The 18854-nt window shown below is 40.6% G+C and overlaps 1 protein-coding gene across 1 annotated transcript in view; it reads left to right on the top strand.

Moving 5' to 3' along the window:
- UMAD1 (UBAP1-MVB12-associated (UMA) domain containing 1) overlaps positions 1 to 18854 on the top strand; it is a 227128-nt gene that overhangs the window by 10202 nt on the left and 198072 nt on the right. The window lies entirely within an intron of this gene.

Genomic DNA, 18854 nt, shown 5'->3' with positions numbered 1-18854 from the left:
ATGTCATTGCAAATGGCAAGATTTCATTCTTTTTGATGGGTGCATAATATTCCTTTGTATATCTATACCACATCTTCTTTATCCATTCATCAGTCAATGGACATTTGGGCTCTTTCCATAGTTTGGTATTGCTTTGAACATCAAAGTGCATGTGTCCCTTTGAATCAGTATTTTTATATTCTTTGGGTAAATACCTAGTAGTGCAGTTGCTGGATCAGATGGATGTTCTCTTTTTAACTTGTGGAGGAACCTTCATACTGCTCTCCAGAGTGGCTATAACACTTTTCACTCCACCAACAGTGCAAGAGGGTTCTCCTTTCTCCACATCCTCACCAACATCTCTTGTTTCTTGTGTTGTTAATTTTAGCCATCCTGAAAGGTATGAGATGGTATCTCATTGTGGTTTTGATCTGTATTTCCATGATCCTGAGTGATGTTGAGCATCTTTTCATGTGTCTTTTAGGTATCTGGATGTTGTTTTTAGAAAAGTGTCTATTCATGTTTTCTGCCTATTTCTTAACTGGATTGTTTGTTTTTAGGGTTTGAGTTTATAAGTTCTTTGTCGATTTTTGGATACTTTATCAGATATGTCTTTTGCACATATCTTCTCCCATTCCATAGTCTGCCTTTTAGTTTTTTTATTGTTTCCTTCCCTGTGCAGAAGCCTTTTATTTTGGTGAAGTCCCAATAGTTCATTTTTGCTTCTGTTTCCCCTGCCTCTGGCGACATGTCTAGTAAGAAGTTGCTGTCGCTGAGGTCAAAGAGGTTTTTGTCCATGCCCTTCTCTAGGATTTTGGTGGTTTCTGTCTCACATTTAGGTGTTTCATCCATTTTGAATTTATTTTTGTGTATGGTGTAAGAAAGTGGTCCAGTTTCATTCCTTTGCATGTTGCTGTCCAGTTTTCCCAGTACCATTTCTCTTTAAAGATTTTATTTATTTATTTGACACAGAGAGAGAGATCACAAGTAGGCAGAGAGGCAGGCAGAGGGGGTGGAGGAAGCAGGCTCCCCGCTGAGCAGAGAGCCCAATGCGGGGCTCGATCCCAAGACCCTGAGATCATGACCTGAGCCAAAGGCAGAGGCTTAACCCACTGAGCCACCCAGGCACCACCCTGTCAGGCACCACCCTCCCAGTATCACTTTTTGAAGAGACTGTCTTTTTTCCCATGGAATATTCTTTCCTGCTTTGTTGAAGATTAGTTGACCATATAGTTGTGGGTCCGTTTCTGGGTTTTCTGTTCTGTTCCATTGATCTATATGTCTATTTTTTACACACTTTTTAAAAAGGTTTTATTTCTTTATTTGACAGAGTGAGTGAGAGCCCACAAGAAGGGGAGCGGCCTCCCCACTGAGCAGAGAGCCCGATGTGGAGCTCGATCCCAGGACCCTGGGATCATGACCTGAGCTGAAGGCAAATGTTTAATCAACTGAGCCACCCAGGAGCCCCATCTATGCATCTCTTTTTTATGCCAGTACCATAATGTCTTGTCTTGATGGAGGCACCTTGGTGGCTCAGTGGGCCTTCGGCTCAGGTCATGATCCCAGGGTCCTGGGGTTGAGGCCTGTATTGGGCTCTTTTCTCAGTGAGGAGCCTGCTTCGCCCCCTCTCTCTGTCTGCCTCTCTACCTACTTGTGATCTCTCTCTGTCAAATAAATAAATAAAATCTTTAAAAAAAAATAATGTCTTGATGACTGCAGCTTTGCAATATAGTTTAAAGTCCAGAGTCGTGATACATCCAGCTTTGTTTTTCTTTTTCAGGGTTGCTTTGGCTATTTGGGATCTTTTATGGTTCCTTATAAATTTTAGGATTTGTTCTAGCTCTGACAAAAATGCTGTTGTGGAGATTGCAATAAATATGTAAAATGCTTTGAGTAGTATAGACATTTTAACAATATTTGTTCCTCTAATCCATGAGCATGGAACATTTTTCCATTTCTATATGTACTCTTCAATTTCTTTCTTAAATGTTCTATAGTTTGCGCATACAGATCTTTTACTTGTTTCATTAGGTTTATTCCTAGGTATTTTGTGGGTTTTGGTGCAGTTGTAAATGGGATCAGTACCTTGATTTAATTTTCTGTTGCTTCATTATTGATGTATAGAAATGCAACAAATTTCTGTATGTTGATTTTATATCCTGGAACTTTGCTGAATTCATGTATTAGTTCCAGCAATTTTTTGGTGGCGTCTTTGGGTTTTCTACATAGAGCATCATGTCTGCAAATAGTGGAAGTTTAACGTCTTCCTTGCCAATTTGGATGCCTTTTATTTCTTTTTATTGTCTGATTGCTGAGACTAAGACATCTAGTCCTGTGTTAAATAGTAATTGTGAGAGTGGATATCCATGTCTTGTTCCCAGCTGTAGAAGAAACCTCTCAGTTTTTTCCTGTTGAGAATGATCTTAGCTGTGGGTCTTTTGTATATGGCCTTTATGATGTTGAGGTATGTTCCCTCTATCCCTACTTCATTGAGGGTTTTTAATCAAGAAATGCTGTTTTGTCAGATACTTTTTCTGCATCTATTGAGAGTATCGTGTGGTTCTTATCCTTTCTTTTAATGTGGCTTATCACATTGATTGATTTGTGAATATTGAACCACCTTTCCAGCCCAGGAATACTTCCTACTTGATCATGGTGAATAATTCTTTTAATATACTGTTGGATTCAATTTGTTAGTGTCTTGTTGAGAATTTCTACATCCATGTTCATCAGGGATATTGACCTGTAATTCTCCTTTTCAGTGGGGTCTTTGTCTGGTCTTGGAATCAAGGTAATGCTGGTCTTATAGAAAGAGTTTGGAGTTTTCCATTCCTATTTTTTGAAACAATTTGAAAAGAATATGTATTAACTCTTCTTTAAATGTCTGGTGGAATTCCCCTAGGAACCTATCTGGCCCTAAACTTTTGTTTATTGGGAAATTTTTTATTACTAATTCAGTTTCTTTGCTGGTTATGAGTCTGTTTAAAATTTCTATTTCTTCCTGTTTCGGCTTTGGTGGTTTATATGTCCCTAGGAATTTGTCCATTTCTTCCAAATTGCCCAGTTTATCGGCATGTAATTTTTCTTAGTATTCTTTTATAATTGTTTGTATTTCTGTAGAGTTTGTTGTTATCTCTCCTCTTTCATTTGTGACTTTATTTGTTTGGGTCCTTTCTCTTTTCTTTTTGTTAAGTCTGGTTGGGGGTTTATCAAGTTTATTAATTCTTTTGAAGAACCAGCTTTTAGTTTCATTGATCTGTTCTACTGGGGTTTTTGTTTATTTCTTTTTTTTTTTTTTTAAGATTTTGTTTATTTATTTGACAGACAGAGATCACAAGTATGCAGAGAGGCAGGCAGAGAGAGAGAGGAGAAGCAGGCTCTCCACTGAGCAGAAAGCCCGCTGTAGGGCTCGATCCAAGGACCCCGAGATCATGACCTGAGCCAAAGGCAGAGGCTTAGCCCCCCAAGCGCCCCTGTTTGTTTGTTTCTGTATAATTTATTTCTGCTCTAATCTTATTTCCCTTCTGCTGGCTTTAGGCTTTATTTTCAGATACTTTTCTAGCTCTTGTTGGGTGAAAGGGTAGGTTGTGTATTGAGACTTTTCTTGCATTTTGAGGGAGACCTGTATTGTGGTATACTTTCATCTTAGGACTGTCTTACTGCATCCCAAAGGTTTTGGACTGTCATGTTTTCATTTTCATTTGCTTCCATGTACTTTTAAATTTCTTCTTTCATTTCTTGGTTAACCTGTTCATTCTTTAGTAGGATGTTTTTTAACTCCCATGTATTTGTGGTCTTCACAAATTATTTCTTCTGGCTGACCTCGTTTCATAGTGGTGTGGTCTGGAAACATGCATGTATGATCTCAGTCTTTCTGTACCTCTTGAGGGCTGATTTGTGACCGAGTGTGTGATCTGTTCTGAAGAGCTTTCCGTGTACAGTCAAAAAGAATGAGTATTCTGCTGCTTTAGGATGAAATGTTCTGAATGTATCTGTCAAGTCCATCTGGTCCGGTGTGTTATTCCAAGCCATGTTTCCATGTTGATTTTCTGCTTAGATGATCTGCCATGGCTGGAAGTGGGGTGTTAAAGTCCCCTACTATTATTGTATTATTATCAATGAGTTTTCTTATGTTTGTTATTAATTGTTTCATATATTTGGGTGCTCCCAAGTTGGGGGCATAAATACCTATAATTGTTGCATCTTTTGGATGATACAGTGCCCTCCTTCATCTCTTGTTGCAGTCTTTGGTCTGAAATCTAGTTAGTCTGGGGGCATCTAGATGATTTGGTTGATTAAGGATCTGAAACTTGATTTTGGCTCAGATTATGATCTCAGGGTTGTGAGATCCAGCCACACATCAGGCTCTGCTCTCAATGCAGAGTCTGCTTAAGATTCTCCCCTTCTTGTTTGTCTCTCCTACTCCCCATTATGTGTGTGTGTGTATGTGTGTGTCTCTCAGAAAATAAATAAATAAATAAATAAATAAATAAATAGGTAAGTAAAATCTAGTTTGTCTGATATAAGTACGGCTACTCTGGTTTTCTTTTAATGTCCATTAACATGATAGATGGTTTTCCATCACTTCACTTTCAATCTGGAGGTGTCTTTAGGTTCGAAAATGAGTCTCTCGTAGACAGCATATAGATTTTTTTTTAAATCCATTCTGATACCCTATGTCTTTTGATTGCAGCATTTAGTCCATTTACATTCAGAGTGATTATTGAAAGATATGAATTTAATGCTGTTGTATTACCTATAAGGTTGTTTTTGGTTTTGTTTGTTTGTGTTTGTTTTTCTCCTGGTGTTCTCTGTTCCTTGCTAGTCCTTGTTGCTTTTGGTCTTCTTTTCTCCACTCAAAGAGTCTCCTTTAATATTTCTTGCAGGGCTGGTTTAGTGGTCATGAATGCCTTTAGTTTTTGATTTGTCCTTCTGTCGTGAATGACAGCCTTGCTAGATAAAGTATTCTTGGCTAGTTATTTTTCCCATTTAGCACGTTGAGTATATCCTGCCACTGTCTTTTGGTCTGTCAAATTTCTATGGACAGATTTGCTGCAAACCTGATCTGTCTTTACCTTGTATCTTGTAATACTTTAAGGGTTCTTTTTCCTTGCTGCTTTCAGGATTCTTTGTCTATTATTTTTTAAATTTGACTGTAATATTTCTTGTTGACTGCCAGCTTTTGTTGAATTTAATGGGAGTTCTCTTTGCTTCTTAGATTTCAATGTTTCCTTCCCCAGATTAGAGAAGTTTCCAGGTATAATGTACTCAAACCTTCTGCTTCTTTTTCTTCATCTTCTGGGACTCCTATGATATGAATGCTATTATGCTTTAAGGAGTCACTGAGTTCCCTAAGTCTACATTCATGACGCAATACTTTTCTTTCCGTCTTCTTTTCAGCTTCACTATTTTCCATATTTGAATCTTCTGTATCAGTAATTCTTTCTTCTGCTTCATCCATCTCCATTGTCATGGCATCTGTTCATGTTTGCATCTGGGTTATAGCATTTTTAATTTTGGCCTGACTAGATTTTAGTTATTTTAATCTCCGCAATAAGGGATTCTCTAGTGTCTTCTGTGCTTTTCTCATGCCCAGCTAGTGTCCTTATTATTGTTGTTTTAAATTCTAGTTCAGACATCTTATATCTGTATTGATTAAACCCCTCTCTGTGATGTTTTTTCTGTTCTCTCTTTTGGGGTGATTTCCTCCCATCTTATCATTTTGTCTGGCGGTGGGGGGGGGGGGGAAGGAATCTAGATCCTAGGTATGTTTTGATCTGCTTGTTAAAAGAAGCTAGATCCAAAAAATATCTTTGTAAATTTTAAATAAATTTTTAAAAATTAAAAGCTAAAAAACACTTTAAATAATAAAATTAAAAACTTTTAATTAAAAATAATAATAAATAATAAAAATAAAAAGGAAGGTAGATCCTATTTACCCTAGAGCTGAAGTTTTGCTGCACTCTGAGCTGTAGACTAGATGCCTGCAAGGGGTTTTTCCTTGTTACCTGAAGGAGGGGACCCTTGCTTGTGATTCTCAGGTGGACTTGCAGGTAGAGATGCCCCTGCGAGGCACCAGGGGGTGGACTTGGTGTAAGTAGCTTTGGTCTCCACTAGGTGGTGCTGTTTTGCTCCCTGAAGTTTTTCAGCACTGATGGGCGGGAGTGGAAATGGCTCTCTCCTGGGATGGGGAGCTAGCACCTGCCACCCTTCAGGAAACCCTCAGAGAAGAGAACACAGTCGCCTCTCCTGTGTCCCAGGCCTCTTTGACATTCCTGTCTTCATCCTGCCTGCCTCTAAGGTGTCTGCCTGCCAGCTGTAATGGCAGTCCTGTGTTTTATCTCGGGCACAGGCTGGGTTCCAAAACTCCAAAGTTTAGAGATCCCCATGGGCAAGATCCATGCTGATCCCCTGGGGGAGGGCCTGACTGAGCTGTAGCTGCCTGAAGGTTTGTCCCAGAAATCAGAGGCACAACCACACGGTGGCTTGGAGTTTATGGCAAGGCACAGCAGAAAGCCTGCCGAGACTCGCTGCCTTCAGCCTGTGCCTGTGTTTCTATGCTAGCCAATGGGGCAGCTCAGTGGTGTCCTCTGGGTCCCTTGGCCTGGAGAGGTAACAGCACCCCATCTCCCAAATGTACTCCAAGCAGGGAAACTGCCTCTCCACATGCAACCCAGGGCATCCTCAGACCTCGCTGCCCACTCCTGGGTCTCTGCCCTTCTTCCTCACTGGAGCACTGCTAAGACCCAGGCATGACCCCAGTGATGTTGCCCACCTCTGAAACTTCACACTCTGCGCTTCCCTGTTTATAAAAACTTACGGTGGTCCACTCCTCTCCTTTTCCCGGTCATTGTTTTAGGGAAGAGTTCTTCTTGTGCAGTTCTCTGTGCGCCCATTTCCACTCTTTCTCAGTCCTCTCTCTGCAATCAAGGCTCCCTAGGATCACCCACATCTTTCTGTCCTCCAAATCAGCTCTCTGCATTTCCTACTTTTCACGATGTGGTGGTTTTTGTTTGTTGTTTTTCAGCTCTAAGTTGTGCATTTTTACTCTCTCAGTCCTCTGATTTCTTGGGTGTCCAGAATGATTTGGTATTTATATAGCTGTGTTCCATCTGTGTTCTAGGGTCTTCCTACTCCTCTGCAATCTTAATTCCTCTGAGATTTTGCCTTCCTAAATTAGTAGAATCGGGGGGAACATTATTATTATGGTGTTCTTTTTTTTTTTTTTTAAATGAATAAAGGACCGGACAGGGAAAAGCAGCCAATTCTTATCACTGCCAGGATACCAGTCTGATTCTGAAAACAATAGGGTAGCTAGCTAATTAAGAGGAAAACAGACCAACAAAAAATCCCCAAATCCAGCAACAACAATAACAGTAAAACTACATAAAACCTCCCTGATAATTCTAACAGAGTCTTTGGGGGTCATATTTATTTCCAAAGTAATGGAGGAGAGTAAAATCGCATGAGGTCCATTTTACTCTTGGTGAGATGTCTGTATGCAATGTTGTAAAAAAACGAGAAGAAGGAAGGTTCTGTTCTACAACTTTTTTGGACCAGCTTATGACTTTTCAAGATATTTCTGGCATATGCTTGAAAAGAAGCTCTGCTGGAGAAAATTCCAGAAAATTAGTAATTTCAGATTATGTAATGCTTCCAAGATAGCAGGATTTTATTATTATAGCAACAGCTAATGATTGCAAACAGCTCCTGGTGGTGTGCCTCTTACGCACTAATGAGTAGCTGGCAGTTGAGATTATCAGATGAAGCCTTTGTGCTGCTCCCCATAGCAAGTAAAGCCAACTGTTAAAAGTCACCAAGTTGGGGTGACAAACTAGAAACACCCCCCCCAACCCAGATTAATAAAAAGCCTACAACATGAAGAAAAGAATTCCAACTTGGCCCCTGTGTGAAATCTTCCCTGTGAAATTCTCTGGAGTGCCTTTACACTCTTCCAGAATCCTGTCTTGCCTGGTGCTATATAATTACGAATTTGTAGCTCAAGATCTTCCACCTTTCTAAGTATTTTAGATACTCTGTTTAGGCTAAAAATCATACCTGTTCAACTTATCAATTTGCTAAAAGCAACTATATTCGTCATGTTCGGGAAGTGAGTTTTCTTAAGTCATATCACTTCAGTTTTTAATGGCTGTTATATATGCGCATGATGTCACTTTCCAGTTAGGTGACAAGTGAAAAGGTTAAAAGTGTTACATTAAAGGACGGGCTGTCTTCAAAGTGAGGTTGCCATCACCACTTTGTACGAGTCTGGCTAGGTTGTAAAAACTGCGCTGGTGTGTTCTGAGGACATCTCTGAGCTGCTACAGACCAGGGGAAATGGAATGGAAATACCAGTTCAGGGAGAAAAAAAGAGCAATGTAAAATTTCCTACTGTTAGAAAGAACTTGTTCATGTATTTTTAAAATCGTTGATGGTGGATATTAAAATGCTCTGGTGTTTAGATTCCATTGGGGAAGTTTAAAATAATGTTATAACATTTTTAATTCCGCATTTGTATATTTATGATATGCTAGAAACTACATCCTTTATCATTTTCAGTGGATTAGTTCTAGATGTTACCTTCAAAAGTGCAAAGGGGTGCATAATGTCTCACAATCCTTTTAGGGGTTGTGTGAGCAGTGCCGTAAGATCAGTGGCTTTGAAACTTTTGCCTGCAGCCCCAACTAAGAGATACGTTTCATATCATGACCTAACACCCAAAGCAAAAGTTCATAAACCATTATTTACCATATGTGATACTCTGATATCTTTTTGCTTCTTTTCCCTTTCTTCTTTTTTTGTTTCTTATTTCATTCTATTTAAAAATGTGGTCATGACCCACTAAATTGAGTTTGCTTCTGCTAAAGGATTGGGGCCTGCAGTTTGAAAAATAGCTGTAGATCCAAGATTCAGTTCTTTATTTTTGTTTGTTTGTATGTTTGTTTCTGGAGTGTTTTGAGGGAGAGGGGCCAGTCTGAACATAAAATCAGAGAGGTGGAAATAAAAGCTGTGTTAATGCTTCCATTCAGTTAATTCGCTTTCAGACTTCCTGGGAGCTTATCTGTGACATCAGTTTAAAGGTCCTTTCCTTGCTCCCTACTTGCTCCCCTTGCTTATCCTCTCAGATACCTGTACCTTTCCTCTATTACACCAGTATCACAAACCTTTAAAAATATGACAGCTATCTGGGATGGCAAAACAGAGGGAAAACCTTTGGGTAATCCTATTTGGTAGTCCAAAAGTAATGGATAAATTTTAAAAGGGGTTAAATTAATCTCTTTCATACAAATATAAAAAAGACTACTGAACTCATTAAGGAAGGAACTTGTAAGATATTACAACTTGTTCAAAAGAGAACTCAAAGTATCACCACACATTTCTAGTCAAAGAAGGGAATGTTGCATTTACAGATGGATGCAAAACTAGTCACTATCCCACAGAGCAGTAATGAATGCATTCTACCTGATACATTTCTGTGGAGAGGAATTATTGGCATGAGTATCATTTTCTACAAGTTACCTCCTATAAAATGGTGATACAACCTAGTCAAAGATAAACAAAAGTTACCATAATCCAGATGGATAAGCTAGCAAGAAGGTCTGCTAAATTCCAAAGCTTTTCACAATTTTTCTTTATGCTGATGAGATTTAAGCTATAATGCGCATTCCTGGCCTAGGTTTAACATGCACCTGAAGGCCACATCCAGTTTGTGGAAGGTTTATTCAGTCTCTGGAGCATTTTAAAAATATTTTTAGTTTGTTGCTATCACCTAAAAACTAGATTTTTTTTCCAAAATAATTCGATTTCCACTTTGTCTTGAAAAATCAGAGTTGGTGACACTAGGCCCACATTCCTTCACGAAACTATGACTGGAAACACCAAAGGTGCCTTCTGGTTTTTTTATTTTGTTTTTTAGACAAAAAATAGAAAAATGTGAATACTACAAGAGAACTGTATAGTGAATATAAACTGGTCATGCATCCTGGTAATGATAGCTGTTAGGTTCACTGTATAGTTTTCCTTATTTTTGTTTTCTAAGTATAAACATGCTTATCCCTCAACCCCTTCACACACAAAAATAGAAATTACTTTTATAATTAGAAGGCCTGCTAGTTTGTTTTTTTTTTTAAGAAACCAGTAAATTAGGAAAACTACAGAAAGAATAAAATAGTATAAAACAAATGCAGTCAAAAGACATACTGTAAAGAATATACAGAAAAAATGTTATGGGCGCCTACGTGGCTCAGTAGGTTTAGCGAATGCCTTCTGCTCAGCTCATGATCCCAGGGTTCTGGGATTGAGTCCCTCATTGGGCTCCCTGCTCAGTGGGCAGTCTGCTTCTCCCTCTGCCGCTCCCCCTGCTTGTGCTCTCTCTTCTTTCTCTCTCTGTCATATAAAAAAAATAAAATCTTTAAGAAAAAAAGGATGTTAAAACAAATGATTAAAGAAGTATAAGTAGTGGGGCGCCTGGGTGGCTCAGTGGGTTAAAGCCTCTGCCTTCACCTCAGGTCATGATCCCAGGGTCCTGGGATCGGGCCCCGCATCGGGCTTTCTGCTCAGCAGGGAGCCTGCTTCCCTTCCTCGCTCTCTGCTTGCCTCTCTGCCTGCTTGTGATCTCTGTCTGTCAAATAAATAAATAAATCTTAAGGAAAAAACATTAAAAAAAAAAAAAAGAAGTATAAGTAGATCATATCAGCTAAAATGATCTATTAAAAAATGTTTGAGGAAAAATAAATCACTTTAGCTGGACGGTTCTCTAAGAGGACTGAGAGAGCAGGAGCAGCAGGAGGGGGCCCCAGGCTCCTAGTCCCACTCACAGGCCTTAAAATGGGCTCTTCAGACCGAGGCAGCTTTAGATGTTCAGGCGGCGTTCCACCGAGCTTTCTAGATGCTTTGGAATCAGTGGGGGGGAGGTGAGCGAACCGTAGCTTCAGCCTGGTCCCATGTGTGTTTGTTGTTGTTACTGTTCTTATTGTTGTTTTTAGCTTGGCTGTAACAGCGTCTGCAAATCTGAGTCCATGTTTCCTTAGCTCAAAACCATCAAAAGCTGCCTTTCACTGAATCAAGCCCGTACAAGCCTTGTTTTGGTGAAGGGCTCCTCCTGGCGGCTCCCTGGGTATTTGTCTCCTTCCCTCCCTCTCTGGAGGTGCGGTGGGAGACAGGCCCACACTCCCTGTTACTCCCTGTCTCACAGGAGGCTGGCTTCACGCATTCCTAGCTGATTGGCATGTGAATTTACCACCCCTGGGTTATGCTGAAGAGGTCAGTTGTTTCTGCAGTTTTGAAATGTGAAACAATATAGTCGAGTTAATATTTAAGTCCTGATAAGACCGCCAAGTATGTTTTTGAAAATAGTGAAGAAAAGGGAGTGTCCAAATCACTTTGGTGGGAATTAAGGGGATGCATTGTCATAGTATAATCTGAGATCTTAGAGATCGTGACCTCAAGCCCTGAACTTTCACATTTTCCATTTGAAATACCACGGATGTTCCTGTTTTTGGCTACCACTTATGTGCTAACAACTCCCTTTCTCTGGGGCACTAGGTCTTATTTTTCTATGCGTTTTACATATTTATATTTGGACAAGTCCTGTTTCCCTTACATTTAGCTTATTTGAAATGGAATTCATTATATTCCCTCTCTCAAAATGAACTTCCCTTTCCTTCTTTTCTAATTCATAATATCACTTTCTTCAGTCCCTCAGGCTTAAACTCTCAGTCGCCTTGTGGTAATTCCTTCCCATCTGCATTTTTGTAGAGCAGAGAGTTACTAGGTCCTGCTCCATATTTCTGCACATCCCTTCCTTTTATTCAAAGGTCGCCCATCTAATCCAATCCCTTTATGCTACAGCTCTCCAACTTCTTGACTCCCTGCTCTCAGTCAGCCTCTTCAGCATGTCATGTTAAACTTAATCTTTCTGAAACACGACTTTCCTCAAGATCCTAGACCATACAGTAACACTAAACAGAGCCTGGTCTGCAACTGTGGCTCTTCTAACATATTCTTGACTCTTCAGCCCTTTCAATAATTTGTCTCCACCTTGCTCTTGACCTTGCTTTTGCAGTGTTAATTTCTGCTGCTTATGTGCATGCCTCTGTTGAAGTTAATCCCCCCCGCTTTTTTAAAGATGTTATTTATTTATTTATTTATTTATTTGACAGGAGAGAGGGAGTACAAGCAGGGGGAGTGGGACAGAGAGAAGCAGGTTTCCCATGGAGCAGGGAGCCTGGTGCAGGGCTGGATCCCAGGACCCTGGGATCATGACCTGAGCTGAAGGCAGGCGCTTAACGACTGAGCCACCCAGGTTAATCCCTTTGCTGTTTGTTCTTAGTGACCCTTCTTAGAGCAGAGGCCCTCCTCCTTCTCCTTGCTTCGTGTCTGTTCGCTACCCAGCAGATGACTTTGAACTCAAGGCTACCTATTTGTGAAGTCCCAACAGGGCTCTTCTAATTCTCACTGACCCTTCCGGATTCCTTCGGGAGCAAATATGAAGGGGGGAGGGGAGAGCCATGCGTGTGTGTATGCATACAGGTATCCCCTGCTTTTTGAAAGTTCACATTATACTGCTTTGCTCTTAGGAAAGACTTAACCTTAGTACCTGTTGTCACTGACTGAAACAAGTCTGAGGAGGATTTTCCACTTTTATGAAAAAAAGGTGGAAAGTAAAAAGAGGGTCAGTGTTGGTTTGCAGCAAGCTATTACAGAGGCAGTGTGCAACCCCGCCAACCTCCTTTCCTGGGAACTACACTGAGCATTTCAGCATCAAGCCGCTATAGCTCGCCACTCTGCCCCAGCTTTATCTGCATTTATTTTGTGTATCTCTTAGCAAGATGTGTCCTAAGGTACCTGAAAAGCTGAAGAGAAATTATCTTGGGAGAAATTATCTTGTTCAAAAATCTTTCCATATAAATTAGTGCTAACTACTTTTTTGTTTTATGCCATTTTGGCTTACAAAATGCTTTTCTAGAAACTCTCTACATTTGGACAGCAGAGGAAACTTGTATGTTATTACTGTTAAGTGGCTGCTGTTGATCAATCACAGATGGGAATTGTGGTGTATTTGCATTTTACATTATCTAGTATATTGAAATTGAAAGAAGATAATCAAATTGAGAAAACCAGGTTGCTTTCATCCTTTTGTCATGGGTAATATTACTTAATAGGTAAGTCTTAGAATAATAGGGAAAAATAAATATATTACTCGCCCTACTCTCTGCCCTTTCAGAGCAATAAGAGCTGCGCTGCCTAGCGATGAAACTGATAACTTTTATATGCAGTTTCTGTATACCATTAAAAGTGAAGACACTGTCCTTTTATTTTTCTGTTTTGTGTGACTACACAGAGAAGAGAAGCATTTTGTCTTTTATACAAAGACTATATCTGTAACACACACACAGGGGTTTTAAGAGATTGGAGGCAATTTTCCGAATCATTGTGAACTAAACATTTTTATGACATCTAGGTTATTGTGTTAATAGCGAATTTTTAAAATAGTTTTATTGAGTTCTTACAACATACAAAAAATTTCACATATTGAAAGTGTATCGTTTGATGAGTTTTGAGTTGCATTTATGCTCCTGAAACCATCCCCACAATCACTATAATGAACATATTCATCAACCCCAAAGTTTCCTTGTGCTTTCTGTAATCCCTCCTTCCTCCACCCGCCCCCTCCTTCCCCATTGGACAACTGCTGATCTGCTTTCTGTCACTATACATTAGTTTGCATTTTCTGGAAGTTCTTATAAATGGAATCATACAATATGAACTCCTTTTTTGTCTGGCTTCTTTCACTCAGCTTAATTCTGTTGAGATTCATGCATGTTGCAGCATATTTTAGGACTTCATTCCATTTTACTGCTGAACAGTGTTATGAATATGCCACAGTGTATCCATTTATCTGGTTTTGGACATTTGGGTTGTTTCCATTTGGGGCTCTTACTCAAAAAGCTGGCTGACATTTGTGTACAAGTGTGGCATACGCTCTCAGTTCTCTTAGGTAAATACCTGAGAGAAGGTCTGGGTCCTATGGTAGATGTATGTTTATATTTTCAGGAAGCTGCCAAATTCTTACTCATAGTGGTTGTACTGTGTTACACACCCACTGCAGTATACAAGACTTCCAGTTGTTCCACGTTTTTGCCAGCACTCGGCATGTCAGGCCTTCTAAATTTTAAATATTTTATTGGTATATGGTGGTATCTTGCTGAGATTTTAGTTTGCCTTTGCCTGTTGGTTAAGGATGTTGAATATCTTTGCATGTGATTGTTTGCCACCCATATATCTTCTTTGGTGAAGTGTCTGTCATAACTTCTGCTCAGTTTTTATTGTTTTCTCATTAATGAGTTTTGAGAGTTCTTTATAGGGGTTTCTGGGTGGCTCAGTAGGTTGAGCCTCTGCCTTCAGCTCAGGTCATGATCTCAGGGTCCTGGGATCGAATTCTGCAATGGGCTCTCTGCTTGGCAGGGAGCCTGCTTCCCCCTGTCTCTCTGCCTGCCTCTCTGCCTACTTGTGATCTCTCTATCAAATAAATAAATAAATTTTTTTTAAAAAGGCTTCTTTATATTTTCTAGATGTGTTCTTTTTTTTTTTTTTTAAAGATTTTATTTATTTATTTTTGAGAGAGAGAGAGAGAGAGCATGAGCAGGGGTGAGGGGCAGAGGGAGAGAGAGAAGCAGACTCCGTGCTGAGCAGGGAACCCAATGCGAGGCTCCATCCCAGTACCTTGCCATCATGACCTGAGCTGGAGGCAAACGCTTACCCAGTAGAGCCACCCAGATGCCCCTCGGTATGCGTTCTTTAACAGATATGTGACTTGCAAGTATTTTCTCCCAGCCTGTGACTGGGGCAGGTGAATTCTTTATCCCCCATCCATACTGAGGTAACTTGAGGATTCCCATGTTTGAGAATTAGGAGACATTCATTCAGGGTTGGGTCTCAGCTCAGCCAAGCAAGAACGTTGCTACTGGCTAATAATGAATTTTTAAGAGTAAATGTTGGCATTTTTCTTGTTTATAAGTATAAAATTCACTTATTGTAGACAGTTTTTAAAATACTGAAAATTGTAAGTAAGGAAATGAGACTGGAATATGCTTAAGAACTCCAAGCAGAAGGCCAGCTGTCAAGGCCGTGTACATGAGAAGCATGAGTGCTTGGGGCTTCCCATATACTAGGCTTGGGGCAGCAGGACTATTACCAGCTTCCTCCACTTTGGGGATAGGGCTCTTAAATCACTCTTATTGTTGCTAAGGATTGTCTCAGAACTATGGTGGGCTGAGGCTGCACTTGTTCCTTCTGGATATAAGTTGGGTGCTGCATCGCAATGCTTGGTCAGTATCTGGCCTAAGCACTTAATAAATGTTGATAAAATAGAAATACAAAGTAAATGAAGTTCTTGAACGTAGATGCTGTGGAATTAGTAAATATCTTCAGAACCTAGAGCTGAGCAAGACCTGGGAAAGAAGGGATTGATAAAGACAGAATTGGAGTGAATCAAATGTATGTGACTGATATTGTGTATGTGACTGATAGTGATATGACATTAAAGTCCAACAAGTGTCCCACCTGTCAAGGACTCCTTGTCTTGGTGCTTTGTTGATGAAAAGCTTTCAGTTTGGTTGCAAAAGAACTTGGTTTAAAATTCTAGCTCAGCTGCTGAGAAGCCATATAAACTTGGACCAATACTTAATCTCCTTTACTTTGATTCTTTCACTTACACATTGTGAATCCTTAGACATACCTGGAGAGCTGGCTATGAGGTTGTAGGAGATAGAGTACATAAAGCAATTTGGTATAATGACTGATACTCTGGGAGCCCAACACATGTTGCGGGGTTGTAGTCACTCACCTCTCCTTCCTTGTTTCTAGTCTCAGGCAGGACAGCTCAGTCTAGCTTGTTGGGGTTGTGACCTACCCACACAGCTCTCTGACTGTGGGTGTGGTTCATAGAGGGGAGAGCTTACAATGTTATTACCAGCCTCACTAGGGTACATATTTGCACCACTCTGTGTGTTTTTCAGTGATAGGAAAAAAATCTCCTGGGAGAAAAATAATTACATTATATATCCTAGTGTCCAGGACATAGTCTTTTCTTGCATGGAGTGATTTCTGTAAATCTGTGTGAGTGCACTGACTTTCTTGGTGCCTTGTGGAATGACTCATTAGTGTCAGCAGCAGTATTGGCTATACAAGGGAATCCCAAGACCTGTAAAGTTGGAAACTTGTTCTCACGGAGAAGCATCTTGAAGAAGGAGTTAGGGTGGAGGCCAGATTGGTAGAGTGATGGGTGCGAGGGTGACTGGTATTTTAAACAATTTTAGAGTTCTTTCAGATGGATATTTGTAGTGAGCTATTCTTTGCTGCCATTCTGAGTTCTTTCATTCTGTCTTGACTTCTTTTCTCTTACTCCTAATCTATTTCTTCCATGTCTGGAAATTGCTTGACTAATGGAACCCAAGTTGTCCCTCTTTTCTAGTGTTTATAATGTTCTAAAGGAAGGGACTGTAATATTATTTATTGCCAAATCAGTCATACTAGCAACAAACTCATGGAGCCTGTGTATAGTTTAAATTTGATGTTTTAGGTCATGTAAAGCTTAAATCCTTCACTTAATTAAGTTATAAATTCTGTAAAAAACACTTGAATTAAAAAGAGAAACCAAGAGTCAGACATTTAACTGATTGAGCCATCCAAGTGCCTCTTGGTCTGGCTTTTATAACAACAGATTTAAATTTGGGGGGCTTGAGACTGACTTATCAGAGCCCTTTTTATAATTTCCATGTTTGTTCCATTTCTGTTTTGTGGCCAGACGTGAAAAAGTATCGGAGGAGCGCCTGCATGGCTCAGTCGGTTAAATATCTGCGTTTAACTCAGGTCATGATCCTACGTCCTGGGATCAAGCCCTGCACTGGGCTCCCAGCTCAGTAGAGAGCCTGCTTCTCCCTCTGCCTGCCGCTCTCCCTGCTTGTGCTCTCCCTCTCTGTCAAATAGATAAATAAACCTTTTAAAAAAAGTATTGGAAATTTGAATCCTTTTATTAGAAGGCTTTTCTTTACATGCTAGAACAGGAACCAGTTTTGAAAGGGCTTCTCTTTCTCTGTGTTTCACAAAGCTCCTTGATGTAGCACCCTGATGGCACATGACACAGTGAACTGAGCAAGCCATATGGCCACATCTGCCTCCAGGGAGGAAAGAACACTGCAGTCCTGTGTCCCCCTAAGCCAGAGAGCCAGTGAACAACCCTAATGATCCCGTGGTTCTCCTTTGTGGTCATCACATACAGTTCTCCTCATTGTAGGCAAAATAACTCACCCCTCCCCAAGTGCAGTCATCTAAATTGCTCCATTCAGCCACAGCATCACACTCAAAGTCCAGTGTCTCTCCATCAGGCCCAGGTGTGCCATCTCTTGGTCTGGAGGCTTCGTGAATTAAAATGACCCATGCCCTGGCCCCTCCCATGCTGGTGGAACTAGGAAACATACTGCCCGAACCACTCTCACTCAGAAAGGGAAGGAATGGGAGATATACAATAGTCATGGAATGGTAGCAATTCTGAAATGAAACTGAGCAACGAGGCTTTTGGGCGGGCCCCCACCTTGGGTTGGAGGATGCTTATTAATTATGCCCAGATTCTGCTTCCTGGGAGAGGACCCCAGTCCTTGTTCTCCATGCCCATTGGCTCCAGCGTCTTGGAGTTTCCTCCTTTTCTGGTAACTTCCTTGGCCACTAGAGAATGGGCCCTCACTAGTGTCTGAGCAGTTTTCCCTGGCAACTCTCTGTCTCTAGAGCTGTTCTAAATATCCACTAGTCATAGTCCTCCTTTAACACACACACACACACACACACACACACACACACACACACACATTTATTTCAGAACAGAGGGAGAGGGAAAGAGAGAGAGAATCTCAAGCACAGTCTAGTGAGAGCCCAGTGGAGGGCTCGATCCCATGACCCTGAGATCATGACCTGAGCCAGCTACTTAACCGACTGAGCCACCCAGCTGCTCTGGTCTTGTTTTAAAGCCAGACCTACAATTTGGCTAGACATCTCTCAGATTTGCTACATCCCTCACTGCATTCACCCCGCAGGTGCTTCTTCCCTTCTTCTGTATTTGAGGGTAGCTTTTCTCTGCTAGGCTTCAGCTGAAGACCTACCCTCTTCGTCCATTCCTGTACCATTTTATCCCAAGTAAAGGAATTGACTACATGCCACGTGGATCCATGCTGAGGTTTTAATATCAGGTATAATGGTTGTATTCTTGATTTGATGCTTACCCAAGGTTGAGTTTTAATCAACTATTGTTCCTTCAGTGGCTTTCTTCATCTTATTTCCAACTGCTTGAGGTTGAGAAGTTGGTTGCCTTTTCCAGTCTTTCAAGTCTTTAAATCTGAGCTCTATTTTTATACATTCCTGCCTGTAAGCCAACCAGTTCTCTTCTAATACCATTTCCTTCTCCCACCGGCTTCTCTTCATCTTATTCAATTATTCTTCACATCTCACCCTGTCTCTTTTCATCTTTTGCATTTGCTTTTGCATCTAATCTCATTTTTCACCAGTTCCTTCTGGGCCGTGTCTCCTTGTCCTCTATGGAGGATGCCAAACTATTTCCAGACCTTTCTTTTGGACCCGTCACTGTATCTTGTAAGTGTTTTCTTTGAGGATTTCAGAGGCTGTTCCTTTTCCTTTACTGAACAATTTTCTTGATCACATGCCTTGTGTTATTCTTCTCCAGTTGTTATTCCTTTAAAAGTAAAATCGGCCAAGTATGTTTATCAACAAATAAGCTCCATCACCATCCATTCAGGTCCACGGCTCAGGGCAGGTCAACCCCCGCAAACCTCCGTACAGTTCTCCATTTCCAGAAGGCTTTGCTC

This window comes from Meles meles, chromosome 10, assembly GCF_922984935.1.
Source record: "Meles meles chromosome 10, mMelMel3.1 paternal haplotype, whole genome shotgun sequence".
Taxonomy (NCBI): Eukaryota; Metazoa; Chordata; class Mammalia; order Carnivora; family Mustelidae; genus Meles; species Meles meles.
The sequence above is the reverse complement of the archived record's forward strand: the minus strand, read 5'-3'. Positions and strand labels throughout refer to the sequence as shown.